Consider the following 20,102-nt stretch of genomic DNA (forward strand, 5'->3'; position numbering starts at 1 on the left):
GTAGGATCAAAGGTTTGGCCCCCCAATTACTACTAGCAGCCCGTGCAATACTTGTAACAAAATGGATGTCCACGATGGTTCCGACCAAGAACGAATGGATCAATGTAGCATCAAACATATGCATAATGGAGAAGGTAACAGCTTCTCTCCACGAGAGAGCTTCACAGTGTGAGGCACTATGGATGGACTTTGTGAATAAACAATTGTAAGAGGACTCAAAATGTCAAGAGGTGTGATGCATATGCCTGATATGTACAGGAAGTGACCTAAGGGGTTGTGAGCGAAAGAAAAAAAGAAAAAGACTTATCCAATGGGTAATTCCCCCACCCACAAACTGCGACCATGAGATGACACGTACAAAAACATTCCCCAAGACGTCTGCTCGACCCACAGGGAAGTGGGGGGAGGGTGAAGGGAAAGTCAAGTTAAAATGTCAGAGCTCATAGACGGATGTATATAAAAGATGTGTGACGTGATAATAATCTTGAAATGCTCCAACAGTTTGTATTGTCTTTAAATATTGTGACTGGTTATCCAAAAACAAAATTCAATAAAAAAATAAATAAACAGGAACAAATAAACCCAATTGCCATAGACAATATTGGGCTAGGCTATGAAGTGGTAGGAGACATTATTGTTGCAAAATAAATCCTTATAGAAAATGTTTCCAACAAACTTTCACCCAAATGTTCCTTTTGTCCAAACAAACCGTGTAGTGTACAAATGGACATGCAACTCAACATTTTTAACGTACACCAACAACCCTTCAACTCTTTATGACAATTCCTCAATCACTATATAAAACTAAAGGACAAAAGTAGAATCTAAACATTACAAGCCATGGACTTCAGCCCATTACGCATCCACACTGGACTGCAAGGACATTCATTAGACCCACCTTTCAGGAACTGCTTGCAAAAGCCCCTTTCATCACATCAACATGTTAGAAACACACAATTCCACCATACAAAAGCTTGGGCATAATTTGCACTAAAGTCCTGCACTAGAACTGCACAAATTAAATAACATTCTCCAAATGGAACAGCCAAATAACTCCTTAGAGTAATAGATCATATCCAAAGTTAATATATTTTGGAACTGAAGTTGACTTAGAAAATTCAGTAACTTTAGAAAACATTAGCGAAAACATCACAAACACCAACCTACTTACAAACACATACAAAAAAAAATCGCAAAGTTTCAAAACACATCGGCTGAAATACCAGACAAAGTCTGTTGTCGCAGAACGTTTTATAAAAAGAGCACAATAATGGTAGATATGGCCTACAAAGTAGAGGACAAAGAATAATCCCAATGGTTCCAATCAGCTTTGTCTATAACAGCAGAAACTAAATACAAAATAACTGACCCCCTCAATAGTTTGCACGTACTGCAATAAAAAGCTTGACACTGTGGGCATTGTATTCCCAGCAGGAGTATTGTGTTCCTCTCTTCAGCAACACCCCTGGGCCACTGGGACCGCATGGTTGCATTTGCTTCCTGGGCCTCTACAACATGGCTGCCTGTAATGCAGCCTAGTGAAGAGGCTCTGATCCACTTCCATACTGCTGTGTGATTGGCTGGACATAGCTTCCAATCAGGGAGCTGGCAGGCGAACGCAGGCCTCACTCTAAAGCCCCCATCCAAGGGAAGAGTCTCACCCTATCTGGCACTGTCCAGAGCTGGAGGGAGATTCCTCCTCATGTTGCCGTACCATCCGTTTTTCCTCCAGGCTGTGTAAATCCCGGTACAAATTGACTGTGAGCTGACAAAAAATGGACTTGTAAACTTTCTGCAAGGCACCGCTGATCTCTCGTAAGCTACTCTGTTCGCCCTTTCTTCTCCTGTGGCACTAGTGCACACATTTGGTGGCCTGTTTGACCTGCTCCATCTCCCCAGGCAAAATTAATTGAAGGGCCTGGCACTGCTAACACTTGTCTTAATTTTACGTGCCATTTGCCACTGGACCAGATTCCTCTCCCTTGGCCCCACTGCCCTTGGTTGCTTGACACCCTGCTCTAAAGTACTTCCCACATGAGAACCGTTCTCTCCTCCACCACTCCCACTTGTAACTCTATGCCTCTCTTCTCTGCTTCTTAAATGCCAATTTGATTCCCTGTATGCCCTGATTGTTTGCTCAAATTCTTGGAGCCTTTCACTCCTATAGTTTCACCACCTGAAACCTGATTATTACTGTGTTTTAAACCTATGCTGCAGTTTGTGCTCTGCTGGAAAATCAAATTTAGATGTGCCTTTAAACCTGCACATTGCTTGTCTTTCTGATGCATTTTGTGCTCTGCTGGAAAATCGAATTTAGATGTACCTTTAAACCTGTGCATTGCTTGATTTTCTGCTGCCTTTTAGTGATCACGCAGTCTGGGTATTTAAAACTCTGCTACCCTGTGCATTTGTTTTAAGTGCCTCCTTTGTCCATGCATGCTTGGCTGGTAAGTCACCTGGTGAGTCATGCGTGCATTTTTCAGCTTCCCTGTCTCTTGCTTTCCCTCCCCTGCTACTTACATGGCACTCTATATCTATCCTATCTATTCTAACTGCTACTTTATCACCTATCCTGTCTCTCTCATGACGTCTGGAAGAGAAAAGCTTTAAAAATCTCTCCTGACCTCTAATCCAGGCACACCTATCTCTGATCCCTACGTCAATGCTATTTCCAGGCAGACTATTACTGGCATCGTCTTTTGTGTCCCATCTGGACTTATGAGCTCCCCACCTTGTCTCCGCTCTCGCCCCTTACTACTCTTCACCTATCACTGGGGGCACTAAATGGGAAGTTCTCTTGGCATACTTCTCATCCTATAGGTGCATCATTAACGTCTATCACAATGGCACTACCATGGCCCAGGTTTTTCAACCTACTCTTCTCCTCCATGACCAGTGCCTGCCCTCTCTCTTTAACTTTCTCCCTTCTCCTGCTACTCCTCCTTCCTTCTCTCTACTAACCTCCCCACCACCACTAACGGGAGTACCATGGCCCTCTACCCCTCCTTGAAAAACTTTCAAAGGTGGTAATCATCTTCACTTAGCTACTCTAAACGCTCATTCTGCTGTCAAACACTCCTCTGACATCTGTCTCCTTTTTGAAGACTTTAACCTCAATGTTCTTGCCCTTACCGAGATGTGGTTCAATGCCAGCTATGTCACTGCTCTTGACACTCTCCTTCCTGAGGGCTACAAACTCTTCTCCAAACCCAGTTCCAGCTCGCCCGGAGTTGGAGTGGCCCTGATTTTCCTGAGTGGGTCCCTGCTTCTATCATACCTACTCAATCCCACTCCTTTTTGGAATGCCTTGTCTGTAGGCTCAGGGTCTATCCCACTTTTTCACTCACCATCACCATCCCCCCACCCTATCTCCCTCTTCTTTTCTGAATGGGCTAACCTTACTTCCTCCCTCTTGACCTACTCCTCAAAGCTCTGCCTCCTTGATGACTTCAATATCCACCTCGACTTTCCTGAAACAGCCACCTCACAGTTCCTTGACATCTGTGACTCCCTCTCTCTCACTATTATTCCTTCCGGTCCGACCCAATCAGCCGGACACACTCTGGATGCTCTCATCTCTGGAGACATCCCTATCTCTAATCCAGGCACAACCCCCCTCTCTGGATCTCACCACTTTCTCCTCTCCTCCCACTTGGGGCCCCTCGGCCCTCTGTGTGTGCACCCCTGCACTGCTTGTCTCCTTTGCTGTCATTTGACCGATGAAGCGAGTGTCAGTCGCTGCTTTTATTTCCACTATCATCCCTCCCACCCCTTCCTATGATTCTCCCTCTGACTTTGTCCTTGCTAACCTTCACCTCTCCATCTCTAACACTCTGGACAGCTTTACCCCTGTCCTTAGGATCTGTCTGATGCCTGCCTTCAAGTGAAACGGCTAGTATGACTCTGATCTAGTGTCCCTGAAATGCAAGTGCAGAATCATTGAACAGAAGTGGCAGACCTCGGGTTCATACTCAGACAAACTGGCCTGTCGCCTGCTCCAAAGGCAATATTGTTTTTCTATCTGCTCAAAGAAGAGGGCTCAGATCCAAGCCCTCATCTCTGGAGGTTCTAACAACAGGACTGAACTTTCCAAAATCTGCAAGGAATTCGCCAATCCAATTGCATTCTCTAACTCTCTCCTTCCTTCCCAGGCTCTCTGCACCACATTGGCCTCCCATTTCAAATCCAAATTCATGGTATCCTATCCTCACGCTGCACCACCCCCATCTCCACCTCCGTTCCTGCTCTCCTGCCTCCTTTGTCTCCCCTCACTCCACCGTCCACACTCTCCTCCCTCCTGCCCATGAGGTCTCTAAAGTTGTCCGCTTTATGAAGGTCTTATCCAAACAGGTGCTCCTCTGCTGTTCTAGAACCATTAAGGACAAGATCTCCTCTCTCTCGCCCCGGCCCTTGCCGATTTCTGTAACCACTCCTTCACCACTGGCTCTTTCCCCCTATCACTCGCACACTACATTGTGCTGCCCCTCTGTTAAGACGGATTTCTGAACTCTGTCCTGGTGGCGCAGAAGTTCAGAAGGCCAACCTAATTACTTGGAACAGGGTAACCTCTGGACGAGCCAGACCAATCAAGGTAGCGATCGCGGCGGTCAAGACTAGGTCTCAAGAGGGGTGAGGGTGACTGAAAGCCCGCAATGAGCACACAAAGCAAGATCACTTACAAACTACTCCAAACAGTTGTTATATTAAAAATATATACACATTTATTTCAAGGCCTTTAAAACAATGACCGTAGCGAGAAAATCACAATATAACGATAGTAAACCAACACATACCATATCAACACAATATATATACAAATACAACAAGTCTCAAGCGTTATATGCACGAAATGTGTAGTCCACCTTAAAGGGAGGGAAAACAGGCAGTGCGCAATAATGCTTAGACCCAGTTCGCCTTCAGAGGCACCTAATTAGATGGAAGTCCGGGCCCTGCGGAGAGTGGAGCCTTGTGCTCAAAAGTACCTGCACATGCTGGTGCCAACGGACAAAAGGAGAAGCTCTTTGAGGGAAATCAGGCAGTTCAGTTTAGTGCACAACAGAAGAAGAACAAGTTCCGCGACTCAAGCGCAGCCTCCACAGTGGGCAGAAGCAGAGCGCAAGTACGGAAAAGGGTGCTGTTTGATACAGCGGGGAAAAGCAATGGGCTCCTGCAGGAGGGCGACCAGATCCTAGCTATGCTACTCACCGGTCCCCGATGCAAGCAGACCCAGGCTTCTCCGCGTCAGTTTCAGCAGCTGGCAGGTTCAGAAGAGCAGGGAAAGCCTTGTCGTTGTGTCGAGTAAAAAGACGTCCCAATCGAAGAAACCCGCACAGTTTGTTACCACAGCAGGGCAACGGAGTGGCCGTGTGTATCTGAGCCAAATGTACACTACTCACTTCCGACCTGGGAACGCCAAGTGTACGAAGCGTGTGAGAGTGACAAGGACTCGAAATACTACACAACCTGGCGGCGGTTACAGAGAAAGACTCCCGTGTAAACTGGTCAGTCTACTGGATGGCCCAGAGACGCTTCCGAAGGCTTACTGGCAGGAGATGATGAAGATGCCGAGAATAGCTGTTCCCGCTATTCCAAAGGGTCGAAGTACCAGTACAGGCCTTCTGGTTCGATCAAAGGTGAAAAGGGTTTCACAAGGCGACAGCAGTGCAGAGGAGAAGTCCTTCAGCGGGTCACCAGCGATTCCTCGGTCCAGCCTCTTGGTTGCAGGATACTTGGCTCCTGTATTCCTTCGTTCGTGAGAACTCAGGAGATCGACATGGTAGTGGTGTTTCCAGCCCCCTCTTATCCACGGTTCCCTTTGCGCCAAAATGGAGGGGACCCAATGGGAGATCCGCTCATCAACACTCTCACCATTTGTGGACCAATCACGGACCACGGTGGTCCCAGGCATTCACACCAGCCTAGACTCTCTGGCACCCAGGATGTGTATTGGGACCACACATCCCAGCCCACACCCTGGAGGCACACAGAAGACATGTAGAAGCCCGCGAAAGCATCCGTGTTTCGCGGGAAAGTACATGCCCAAATAAGGAAGGCCCCGGGTCGGCTCGACCTGGGGAAGGTGAAGGGAGCAAGACGGTCAGCGGACAGGACAAAGGAGCCTCGTGGTCTGGCCATTTTGGGAGCCAGGCCACCATTTTGGGTTAAGCGCGGAAAACGCGCTTAGAACGCCAAAAGGAGCTCAAAACACAAGAAAACAATTGCTGCCACCATTCCCGTCCCTGAATCACTTGCACCGTTCATATACAATCCTAAACGAGTATCTATGGCCTGTAGAAGGCTAGAGATCCAAGAGAGCTGTAACTTAGCTTACAGTGCCCTCTTGTGTCATGTTGCACGAAAGCTGCAACATGATAAAAGAAACTACGGGAAACAGTGTTCCCCGGTACTGACTGTCTTAAGGGCATGTCAGTTTCCCCGTAAGAAAGGAGCGAAAGCCCAGAGGAGTGCGGCAGAAGGCTGCACTTCTCTGGCAAAGTCAAGAACAAGGTGAAAAACAACAGCAAAAAGTGTAGGGGTTGCCACATGGGAGGAAAATTACCTACAATTACGAAATCTTTCCTAACACCCTCCTAAAAACATCCATCTGCTGACCTCTCCTGCCCAGCTAACTGAGCCTGGCCTAGACTTCACCATTATGGGATGCTCTGTATTATAAAGTGCATTCTGTGCTTATTACATGCTTGCCCACACATCTCTCAGCTAATTATCTAGCAAAAACTGTTAACCTTACCTGCAGCATCACAGGCCCATGTCCGGCAATGCTCTGAAAGTCTCAGCCACACAGTATTTTCCCCCAGTGAAGGCAATGTGGTAGTTTAATCCATGCACCAATCTACCCATGCTGCCAACCCTCTCATATATCGTAATATAGAATGCATAATACTGGTTTCTCTGTAATAATTTGCTCTATCCACAAAAGTGATTCTTGCTGCAACCCCATTGCCATTGTCTCTGATACTAATAGTTTGGTATTAGAGCAATGTCACCTGCAAGTAGTCTGTACTGAGCCAATACACCATTAATTCCTATTTGGAAGGTATAAAGTCAGCAGAAACATTGCTATATTGTGCACTGTATCCTCTTAAGCTCGATACTATATACTGTGATACTATCATCCTATGCCCTACTGTATATTGCACACTGACAGATCACTTCTATCTGCGACAATGTATAAAGTATGCCACAGCTAGGTGCCCTTGTTGACCTGTGTGCACTAATATCACCAGCTCTTCTCCCGCACTGAGCATACAACCAAGCTAGGTCAACTATTCCCCATCATGTTTCCATTTTGAATTAAAGGGAAACGGTCTCTCCAGAATAGGCTGCTACTGGCATCACCCTATCCCCTTCCCCACCCCATTCCAACCCTCCATCCCACCCTTCTCACTCATTCAGGACAACAATAATCCTCAACGCCATACAAAGTGCCCCAACAATTCAGAACCCACTACCATCACCCCAACGATGACTATAGAACATGCAGATGCCACAGCATCGTACCCTATTCTGGGCTACACCAGGTTATATCGACTAAGATCACGCACTAATCGGCTCCCCTGCATTCGTAATGCGCCTTTACTCCCGCAAAAGCAGCAGACATGTAACCTTCTCCCTAACATCAAATACCACAAGTCTCCTACTATAGGCGCAGCCAAACAACCCTGCATCTCCCCAGGTTTGTTGGTTCAGACCACTACCACTGCTCCACCATTAGATACACCACCTAACCTCAAAGGTGCTCTCATTAATGCCTGTTCACTCGGGCCCCACGCTATTGAGATCCATGACCTCATCACTGAACAAAAACTAGACCTATTAATAGTCACATAAACTTGGCTGCACCAAGGTTCAGGACCTTTATTAGCAATTGCCATCCCTCCAGGCTACATTATTTTCCAGACGGACAGAAGTAATTTATTTATTTTGCATTTGTAGAGTGCGCTACAGCCCATGAGCATAGAGGCGCTGTCAAGGATACTTAAGAAGGCTTGCTTGAGGGTTACAATAAGCGGCCCAAAAAGTATATAACGTTGGCTTTGGTTGGTACAGTTACATAACAGTATTATACAGTGTATCATTCAATGCAGGAGCATATGACAGGGATCATACAAAGGGAAGCCCTCTAGACAAAAAGCCTAGTTTTTAGTGCCTTGTGGAAGGCAGCATGGGATTCAATTGATCTGATCTCATTTGGTAGGTTATTCCAGAGAGAGGCTGCCATAGTTGGGAAGCTCGAGCACCCAGCACGCACTCTACGCGTGTGAGGAGTCAGGATGCAATTGGCATAAGCGGCTCTGGAGGGTCTGGACACTGTTTGTTTGTGAATCCTTTGTTCAAGATAGGGAGGAGCGAGTCCAAGTAATGGTCAAGGGGGCGGTGTGGCCATAATAGCCAGAACTGGTGTGCATGTCAGAGCATGCCCTTTTCAAGAAATAGAAGGGTATGAGTTCCTCTTAGCCAAAATCACTAATAACCCCAAAACAACAACTAACATCCAGAGCATTTACAGATTCAACACCCACCCAGACTTAGAGTTCCCTCTCTTATTAGCTCTTTTCATCAAACCTAATACTAGATGTGTCATCCTTGGTGACATCAACTTAGGATTTAACGACAAGAAGAATCTGAAAACAGAAGCTTTTCATGCTGAACTCAATAAATGAACTTTATTCAAGAAGTAAAGGTTCCTACCCACAACTAGGCTAGAACACTTGACTGGGTACTCACACTTAATACCCAAGTATCCATCAAGTCTATCGCACCCTTTGGCTGGAATGACCACCACTGCATCAAGATCACTTTCAACAATAATGAGACAAGTGCCCCTAAGACCATGACAAAGGACACATCCGAGACAAGAAACATAAGAAAGCTCACTGCTGACAACCTATCCCCTCTACTTAAGGATGCCTTGTCTTCCCATATTGCTGGGAGTGAAAATCCATGTCATCTTGCAGATATTTACCATGAGTGCCTCACTACCACTATTGTTGCAGTATCACCCATTATAATCAAAACACAACGTGCAGACAAATGAACAAGCTTTTGGTTCAATGACGAGCTAGTGGCGCGTAGGCGTACTAAAAGATCCCTTGAACATATTCATAAACAATCTCCCACAATGAACCCGGCCATGGCATTCACTGCTGCCAACAAAATTTTCAAAACATCTATCATAACCCATAAAGCGAATACATATAACACCTGCATTAATAACGCCACTTCTAATTCTAAGGAGCTGTTCACTATCCTTAGAGAATTGGAAAATCCAACCCCAGTTACCACACCGGCCAACGTCAGTAAGAATGGTGCACTACTATCCAAAACGCGCTAGCCGCCAACATTGATTTGCTCCAAATGAAAATGATATCTAAAAGAAAAATCCTAGCGGATAAAAACATCCCTGAATCCCCTATCAATTCAACCAATGACAATGCGAATATGCTGTTCCACTTTACGCCAGTGACTCAAGAACAGTATTAGATACCATCTCTAATCTAAAAGCTTCCAACTCTAAAGGGGATAATTTCCCAGCACATCTAGTCAAACTATGTGCCCCATACTCTCACACCCAGAGCCGGTGCAAGGTATTTTGATGCACTAGGCGAACTGTCTGATAGGCGCCCCCCAACTTGACCCCACCCGAGCCTCCAACCCTCTGTAGATAGAAAGAGATTTGCCATATGTTCAGAAAGAGTACGAAATATGGGTTCCCACAATTAAGGCTGGGATGACGGAAAGGAAAGTAGTTACATACAGTAATTTGCTAAAGAGATGTGAAGTATGCGCAGTCACCATATGCGTGAATTGGTGAATGATGAGATAAGGATATGACTTAGTGTACCAATGTGAATTGTCGGTCAAAAGGGGTGGGAGGAAGATGAGATATTAGGGTAGTAGAAGATGAGAAACGTGGGGCGAGAGAATGGGAACGTGATGTATGGAGAGTCTCTAGGTGTACATCAAGTGGCGAGGGAGGCGATGGGGTATGTGTTAGTACAACAATGAGGAAGGAGTGGACGCATGGCTGGAGGCACAAGAGAAAGGGAGAAGAGAATATATTAGGAGATGGAGTTAGAGAAATGAGTACTGAGCGAAGAACTGCAAAGTGTTGCGAGAGGGTGAGGGGAAAGGAAGGAGAAATGATGGATAGCAGAAAGGAAAAGAGTTTCATGGTAAAGACAAGGAGCAAAACAGACCTAAGGTCAGAATCAGTGAACACAAAAGACCACAGTGCTGTTGGGTATTTTGTGGATATTTGGGGCTTTGTGGTTTTTTCTTACCGCCAAAATACCTTTAGCAATAATCACTCTCTGTATTCATATTGGGTCAAACATGACAATAATACATTGCATTATTTCAGAATTCAGACCTATTTAGATGGTATGCGCGGTAGTTTGCGTGGTTGGTTGGTATAGTGGTTGGTTTATTTGTGGCCCCAATATCCAACATCCCTTGTTTTTTATCTAGATTGTTCTTGATCACTAGAGAGACCTCAGGCCTACATTTTAGGTATACCACATTTTCAGTGTTAGTGTTGTGTGCCACCATGGGCTATTGTGGTATTTTTGTGGTAATTTACACTACCTTATATACAGTAGGGAACTATGTCCAGAGAGTCTCTCTTCCCGTTGACTCATGTACCTCAAACAGGCTATGCTACAAACAGTCACTCACAACTGTCCATACTGAATAGAATCATGCACACATCTGCTTTAAAATGACAATTACACTGTTTAAAATCTCCCCACATTTAAACCTTTCCCCATGCAAGATGAAAGAGAGAAATAATACACACTAGCTATCTGTTTTCAAATGTTTTTGTATTATAGACATTTCTTTTAAACACAGTTTAACTTTTTTTACAGAAATAAATGAAATGGTACAACATTATTTGTGATAAAATGAAAAGAGAGCTGCGAGAATATATTCAATTGGTAACATTAAATATGCTGATAAGAGACTGAGACTCCCTTTAATACACTGACTGAACAGTTTCGCACACTTTCGCACAGCTCCCACTCGCTTCTATAATTACTTTATCTGTTCAGCATGAGTTTTCTTCGGCTATTCTCTTTCTGAATTTGGCTCCCTTGAAAATCAACCCCAGTGAGAACAAGTGTCTGCCGTTCTCAAACCGGGGTTATTGCCTGGAACTCTCAGCTTTTGCAGCAGGAATGCCCCAGCCAGGAAACAGGTCATTCTCCCAGCTCTGCAAGATCTCGATTGTTCTCCTCCTCCCCTCAAGCTTCTCCAGCAAAGTTCTAATCACAGCCTCTAGCATGATACTTGCTATGACGCTGCTCCAATCAGAATCAATCATGTCATCTCCTCCCTCACTACACAATGGCTTACTTCTACAGTGGCAATTGTAACAAACTGATTTCCTGTTCCTTCAAGCTCTTTGCTTCCTGTAGTTATGTGGACAGAGCAGCAGAGAAAAAAAAATGAATGTGCGTTTAAAAGTTCACTTTCAGAGTAGGCCTAATTCTGCAGTGGAGACACATTTTTATTAGTGGATTATGTTAAATGAAGTTTCATTAGTCAGGTTAGTTATTATTAAGGTTAGTTATTAATTTTCAAATGTGTCTCTTGCAACATAGGCATTTCAGGTGAAAAATAGCGTGCATTATGAATGTGCACATGTGTGCTTTTAACTGTAAAAATGGATTTGCATCTTATATGTAAATATCGTTTTTGACTGAATAGCCTGTCTTTACTTATATGCCCATGTTACTCTGGCAACACATATAGCAATGCACCACACCCATGTAGTGGTGCTGCATAAAAAATTGCTACCTGTGCAGTAGTGCTGTACTCTGTGCTGTAACACGCCAAATATCCTTACATACCCTCCTTTTGTTTTTAGAACTTGGCTACGATCCAAGCCAATTCCTAAAAACAACTTGTTCTTTTACTTCTTTTAAAATGCATGTGTATTGGGATATCTTTCTCTTCCTGACGTAGCTACTAAAACCAGTAACATTTTCATTTTTACTGATAGCACAATCAACCATCCACCCATGACTAGCACCAGGACAGCCAAACCCACTATTGAGCGTTCCCCCCAGGTTCCCCAATTAAATATTTCCACTTCTATTATCCCCAGATTACTAATTGTAATATTGTTTTTTCTCAAATTAATTTTTATAACGTGTCTTTCTTTGTGATTCAATAAATATTCCACATCCGGATCTATTGGAAAAGTATCCCTTTGAAAAAAATCGATATTTTCCACTTGGCTTTCCCAAACATCATTTGTTACATGAAACAATGTTAACCCCCCAATTGACACAATTGTATCCTTTGGAACCTGTAAATAAAAAACATTATATTTCACCTGTTTAACCACGTATGTTCCATGGTTTAAATGTACTGCCGTCATGTTCTTTAAACAGGTGCTGACCAACCATTTACCTCTGACCATCTTAGCCTGTGCCAGTTCTTCACTCCCCATATTGCTAATAATCACTTCACATCCTTCTGATATACTTGGGTCAGATTTCAAACCACAAATAGCATCTGTGGCATCAGGAACAAACGGTTTACCTGGACACATATAATTTTGTTCTTTAAATTTGATACATGTTTCCAGGTTTGGTATTAAATAAACTTCCCATGTCTGAAATGCCACCACTTCTGGAGTCTTAATCTTAATAAATTTGTCCTCTTGCCAAAATCCCACATTGTGTACCCACTTCGTTTGATAAATAAGTTCAGGAGCTACATATGGGATGCATAGCAAAAATCTGATCTCTAGTCTTTCCAAGTCCACGTATAACGGCATTGCATTACCCATTTCAAATGCAATTTTTACCTGTATTATATCAATTTCCCTCCTGGTCAATCTTTCTATCATTTGACGAATAATATCCTGCGAAACAAAATACAAAGGGATATGTCCTTGAATCAATTGTGAAACTGCAGTTTGAACTTCTCTCATATAATTCGTTAATAGTCTATCAACAGGACTCATTATGTTCAATATTTCATTTAAAGTTCTGTCATGCTTAAGTATTATTTTAGTCGCCCGTTGCATCACATCTGCTTGTTCATTTAAAATGATTGCAGTTTCATTTATGAATCTTACTTGTTCATCCAGTCCCCCTCTAATCCCATCTAACGTTTTTTGTATTATTTCTAGGTCAATACTCAGTTGTTGCGCTTTAGTACTCAGTGTTCCTACTGAAATAGAATTGGCTGTTGATATTGTGGTACCTATTATGGCTCCAACTATAGACATTACCAATGATATCGCGAGCATCACCACACCTCTCTTTCCTCTCCTCTTCTTAATGTCTGCTGAATTCACAAATGTTTTCTCCAACTGCATTAATATATCTGTTATTGACTGCTTAGCGTCCTCTTTTCTTATTTCCAGCCACTCTTTAGTCTGTTCAATCTTAATTCCGGTATTGTTCAAATGTTTTTCAATCAAAATCTCAGGATTCAATGGTATGTAGATATTTTGGAAAATCATCCTTCTATAACTCATGATGAATCCTGGTGCTTCTTCCACCGCGATACCAGATGCTGGTCCAGGTTCAATGACAACCTGTGCTTCTGAATTCTTGAAGATCCCTCCAAATATCATCATCATTAACCATATCATTGGTATCATCTTCAATACTGATCGCTTTGCAGCCTTGGTCTTCACCCCTCTTTGGGGCTTTCCCGGAATCCACGTGGGCTCCAGGACTCCATCGTCTCCCGTGGCCTCTGACCCCGGAACCTCCGACCAAATAATGTTAATTTTCTAAATCAAATAGAAAAGAAACAAATTAAGTACATAGCACAATACTAACTTCACCCTTTTGCCAAAAATAAAACATGTTTGGTAAAAACATTTCGTTTTTTTCTTTTTTTTTTTTTTTCTTCTGAAATTAAACACAAGTTAACAAGAAAACAAGCATATATAAAACAGCATTCAATATTTAATACATTTTCTCTCTGCACACCGACCATGAGCTTCCATTATATTTATTTATTTATTTATTTATTTATTTACTTTATATTATATATTTTTACATATATTACAGTGTTCGTGTGCCATTATAACAATCAACTTTTTAACTTCTCTGTCACTGCCTCCTGATTGTATCCATTTATTTTCTCTTTTTGTGTTCAAGGGACTTTATGTTGTATTGTGTGCATCAGTGGGTAGTAGCCCCAGGGCTTTCTGTTTCTACATGCTCAAGCCGCCTGATCTCGTGTCTGGGATGGCATGGTTTGATCTGATTTACATGGACAAACTGCTCTATCGCCGTTTCACCTACATTTTTCAAAATTTTATAAACCACAGGAGAGACCTTATCTCTAATTCGAAATGGCCCCTGCCAGGCTGCTAGAAATTTAGAATTTTTCTGTTTACTTTTTCCAAAATGAAACTTGTACACCTGATCCCCTACACTGTATTCCTTTACTTATGTCTTTTTACCATAATAAGACTTTGCACTGTCAGCAGCTCTTTCCAGATTTCTCTGCACAAAAGCAAATGCATGTTGCAAATGCCTCCTCAGTTCATCAATATATTCATGAACTGTGGATGCACTCACAAGTGTTTGCTCATGTGTTCTGTATAGTAGGTGTTGTGGTAACACCATTTTCCTACCTGTCAAGACCTCATGGGGGCTAACACCTGTTGCTTTGGCAGGAGTTGATCTGATTGCCATCAAAACCAACGGTAAACGTAAATCCCAGCTGGAACCTGCTTCTGCCACAAATTTCTTTAAAATATCCACAACAGACCTATTGCTCCGTTCAACTCCACCTGAAGAGGCCGCCCGATATGCAATATGTAGTTTTTTTTTCACACCCAGTATTTGCCATACCTTACTCATTAGAGTACTTATGAAATGACTTCCTCTGTCTGACTCAATTCTTTGCGGCAACCCAAACCTTGAGAACACATGGTTCACCAGCAATGTGGCTGCTGTTTGCGCACTATAATCTGGTGCAGGAATGTATTCAATCCACTTTGACATCAAACATACCACACTTAAAATATAACGGTTTCCTCGGCTCAACCTTTTTAAAGGCCCTACATAGTCTGTTTGCAAATCTGACCATGGAAGAGTTAGTCCTCTTTCCATTAATGGGGCTCTATGCATTGGTGAAGCAGGTTTAAATTGGGCGCATACTAGACATCCTCTAGCATACAATTCCACATCTTGGGACATATGTGGCCAGTAAGCATATTCTTTTAGTATTTCTAATGTTTTTTGTGAACCTCTATGGCCTGCAGTTATGGCATCATGTGCATGGTGTAGCATTATCCCTCTGAATGAAAGGGGTACCACCCACTGTATTTGTCCTGTTATGGACTCTCTAATCATGAGTCCATCCTGTAATCTAATTCGTGTTTTGTTCTTTAATAGCACCCTCAACTCTTCTTTTCCCATACAATCATTTTCTGTTAAAGGATTTTGTTCAGGATCTATCAAATGATTATAATAGATTCCCAAAATTCGATCATTCTTTTGTGCCTCAATCAAATCTTGGTCTGGCGTGACATGACTCCACTGTACCACTGGTTGATCTACCTCCTTTGGTGCTTTAGAATGTGTTACTGCATCAATTTGTATTTCACCCATTAAATAATCAATAGGTAGCAATTCTCCCATCACAGCCCCAATCTTAGCCAGGTGGGCTGCCTTATCATTTCCCTCCTTATCCTCTCCTGGTGTTTTTAAATGCCCACAAATTTTTCTACAGTATATTGTTAAATTATTCTCTGACACCAATTTGTCTATGGCTTGTATCATTTTTCCATGTTTAAGTGGCTTTTTGTTGGATGTAACCATGCCTCTTGCTTTTCAACCAGGTAAATACTCCACAAAGCTATTCCGTGCATAGTCAGAATCAGTCACCAGGACAATTTCACTGAACTTTTTATCAACTGCAGTAGCAATTGCTTTATAAACGGCTGCCAATTCCGCCACCTGACTGCTCCTAGCTCCAATCCTCATCCCTATAATGGGGACGCCTTCATATTTCAACCAGACATTTCCTATTCCTGCCACTAATTGTTTATTACTGTCATTTTCAATGTGAAAAGCACAACAATCCACATATACAGTTGGCAAATCCTTGGATGTTTTTTCATCAAAAGCTTTGTGTGCTGATTGTTCAAATTCCTGCAAACTAGTTTCCACTTCCATTTCATTTGGTATTTGTTCAGCTGCGCAAACATGTAAGTCAGCTAACCCTTGAGCAATTGGATTCTTTTTATTTTGTCCATATCTCACTTCTACAGGAAAACCTTGTAATGCCAGCGTCCATGAAGTGATTCTGGACTGCGCTAGATTACCTGATCTAATTATTTTACTCTCTAAAAATTGCAAAGGTTGATGATTTGTTTCAATAATCACCTTTTCTCCCTGAACAATGGGGCGGAAATGTTGTAGCGCCCACACAGTGGTTAATAGGGCCTTTTCACATTCATTAAATTTCATTTCAACTTGGGAAAATGCCTTATTTGCATAGGCAATGGTTTTGTGATTCAAATCGTGTTTTTGTGATAACACTGCTGACATACAATGTTCAGAAAAACCTATTTCTATAAAGAAATCCATGTCCTTTATGGGATATGCTAAACATGGTGCCTTTACAAGACATTCCTTTAATTTAGCCACTGCATCAGACTGCTCTTTTTCCCATTTCCAGGGAGTATTCAGTTTAAGCAGTTTAGTCAATGGTTGATTGATTTCTGCATAATTTTCAATGAACTTTCTGTTATAGCCTGTCATCCCTAATAAACTTTTTACTCCTTTCACATTTTTAGGATCTTCTAATCTTTGTATGGCCTCTATTTTGTTCTTTTGTGGATTTAGCCCTTGTTCAGTCACTTCATGCCCTAGAAAGTTCACTTTTTTCTTGCACCATTGTGCTTTTTGCAAAGATACTTTGGCGCCTGCTTTCTGCAATTGGCCAAGCACATGTCTTATTTAATCAAAATGGCTTTTCAGGCTTTCATTTTTTATCAGGACATCGTCCACGTAAACTATTGTTCCTCTTTCCGCTGCATCCGGCATGGCCTTTCTCAAAAATATGCAAAATTCACTCCCACTATTGATGTACCCGAACGGAGCTCTAAGCCAGGCGTATTGAGTCCTGTCAAATGTAAAGGAAAATAAATGTTGTATCTCCTCTGCCAATGGCACGCACCAATATCCAGAGGTGAGATCTAATGTGGTAAATACTTTTGAACCATGTACCTGAGCTAGGCCCTGATCAATGAATGGCAGTGGCCATCTAGATACTGGTTCTCATTTATTTAACTCTCTCAAGTCTGCACATAGCAGCCATTGACCATTTGGCTTTAACACACCGAAAATAGATGTATTGGATGTGCTATGAATGGGCCTGATGATTCCCCGCGATTCCAAATTTTTAATAATCTCTGCCAATGATTCTAAACATGCCAGCGGTAGTCTATACTGGCGTACAAACACTGGACTTCTGCTACACCCTTCTGGTAGTGTGGCCACATGTAAATCAGTTAAACCACAATCATAACCATCTTTTGCAAATACATCCTTAAACTCCATAAATATCTCCCTAAGATTGTCCCTATCCTCACTGCTATCACACGCATCTGCTAAGGAGATCTGCTCTTCTACCATTTTGGAAAATTCTGGAAAATCTTCTGGTAAGGGAATCTCGGCGCTTTCTTCTAAATGTGTGGCTGTGTCTTTTTGTAAAGCTGCCACTGTTAAATATTTTGGCATATCAGCTTCCACTTCAATGGGCTGATTTTCTGTTTCATTTTCATTTAAATTAAATATTATGCAATCCTCTTGATGGCAGCACACTGTCTCATTTGAATCATAAGGATACACAGAATGAATTTTAAATATTCCTTTGGGCTGAGAGTCCAGGTGTTCTGGCAACTAACCCTTGGCATCTACACACTTTTCAGGGATATTTCCAATCACCATGTTATTTAAATCTGCCTTATAATGTGATTTTTGTATGGCCATTCCTAATGGGGAGTTTTCCTCTAAATGAATATCCTGACAACCTTTATTATTTACCATAATTTTTACAGATCCTTCACCAATATCTACCAATGGAATGTATTAATAATACAGGCCTTGCTGTTTTATGGATTCATTCAGGCATACAAATGCATCAGAGTCTTTCATCTGCTGTCCATTTTTGCATTTCAGTGTTATTGCAAACTGTTTTGTAAATGCAGGTATAATAGTATCTTTCCTCATTTGTAATTTGATTGCATAAGGAACCAGTTGTGCACAATGATAAGCCCTTCATTTGTCTTCAAATTCAGGTGCCGGACCACCTAGGCGTGACCACATTTTTTGATTAAGGAAATCTAACACCATACACATTCTGTGCATGATGTCATTGCCCATGTAAAATTCATTTTGTGCTCCACTCACTATTCATACATTATGGTAAATTGTTTTCTGCCCAATGCTGATTTTAAGCATGCATCTGCCTGCAATTCGGTTTTCAAAGTCTGGACTGTCCAACCCAGAAACATATTGGTTTTTAATCCTAAATTTTGGGACTTCTTCCCTCTCTATTATTTTTTGCAATAATTTCTCATTAATGAAATGCCTTTAAAGTGGCTTTTATTGTTTTAAAATAGTCATTTATACCAACATGAACCCATGGTTGCTCATCTTCCATGTGTATTTCTGCCAGAGTGGTAATGTGTTTTTCTGAATCTGTTTTAGGAGCAATATTCTGTTTGCATGTTTTCTCTTTTAAATAAAAACGTAATGTGCGCTCATCTATGGCAGTCTGCCAATTTTTCCTTGGGTCCAAGTATATTTGTACAGGTAGTTTTTCATTGTCGCTCTGCATTTTGTCTTAATTAATATAACAGTGACACTAGGTATGCAACTATTCTGGAGATATACCTCCACAGCATCATTTGTTTTGGCAACGGTGTGACATTCATTTATGTTGCTGTTTTGTGATTTTAGTTTCTTAGGCCTCAATGGTTTTTTGGTTAAGGACCACAGCACTCCATTCACCCCATCTATGAGAGGAGACAATCTTTTCAGGCAATCTGTCCCCATCAGAAATGGAATTTCACAAATAGATGTGATCAATACCTCTTGTTTCATTCTGTGCTTTCCTATGTTTATGTCAACCTCAGTTACACCTATGATGGGTACCTCCTCCCCATTAAAGTTATGCACTGGACCTTGATTTTCCTTCACTGTGATCTGACTCTGTGGGGATCTCCCTTCATTGATACGCTTTACCAGCTCCTTGGACATAATTGTGGCCTGTGCGCCAGTGTCAATCACAGCAAAGGTGTGGCATTTTTCTTCTACAGTGATGGGTGCATAATATCTGTCCTCAACTTCCTCTAATACACATAAGAAGTGTGAATTCTTACTGATTTCAGGGCTCACCTTTATCAGGCCTTTTCACTTTTGGCTAAGCACATTGGTAAATGGAAAGACATTTTTCCCTCCTTTTTACCCATTTCTGCGCGAGAGACTTTATTCATTTCTCCATGATCAGAGGTTTTTTGGAGTGTGGCCACTGTTCGCCCATCCATCTGGGTAACATCAGAGACCACATTACAACCTTCCAACTGAACATGTGTAACAACATCATTCAGCAATTTGTCATTTTTAATTCTGTGCATTTGTGATCATTTAGTGTGATACCAGCCCTTTCAGCCTCTTCAAAAATATGTGGCTCAACGAATTCTTCAGGTGATTGACTTGTACCCTCCTTTTGAGTATTTCCTTTTTCTGCCTGTGTTTGGTCATTGTTTTGCTTGTCCAGGGTAGGAGCTATAACATCCCCACTTACTCCCTGTTCACTGGTATTCCCCATGCATGCGTCATTTTTCTTAAATCTGTCCCTTTGTTCTTTTGGAATTCCTAATGTTTCTTTTTCATTTGTGCAAATCTTTACTGTTTTATTTAGCGCTAGGTTAAACCGTACCTCTTTTTTAGAAGTATTTGCACTTTCTGTCACATGTTCATTTACTGGCACTTTCATTTTTAATTCATTAGGCATCTTAGAGTCGTTATGCAAAATGATATCAGAGCAATCTGTCATTTTGGCACTGCAGTTATCATGAGTACTTA

The sequence above is a fragment of the Ambystoma mexicanum genome, chromosome 4q (genome assembly GCF_040938575.1).
Source record: "Ambystoma mexicanum isolate Mex_15411 chromosome 4q, UKY_AmexF1_1, whole genome shotgun sequence".
NCBI classification, from domain to species: Eukaryota; Metazoa; Chordata; class Amphibia; order Caudata; family Ambystomatidae; genus Ambystoma; species Ambystoma mexicanum.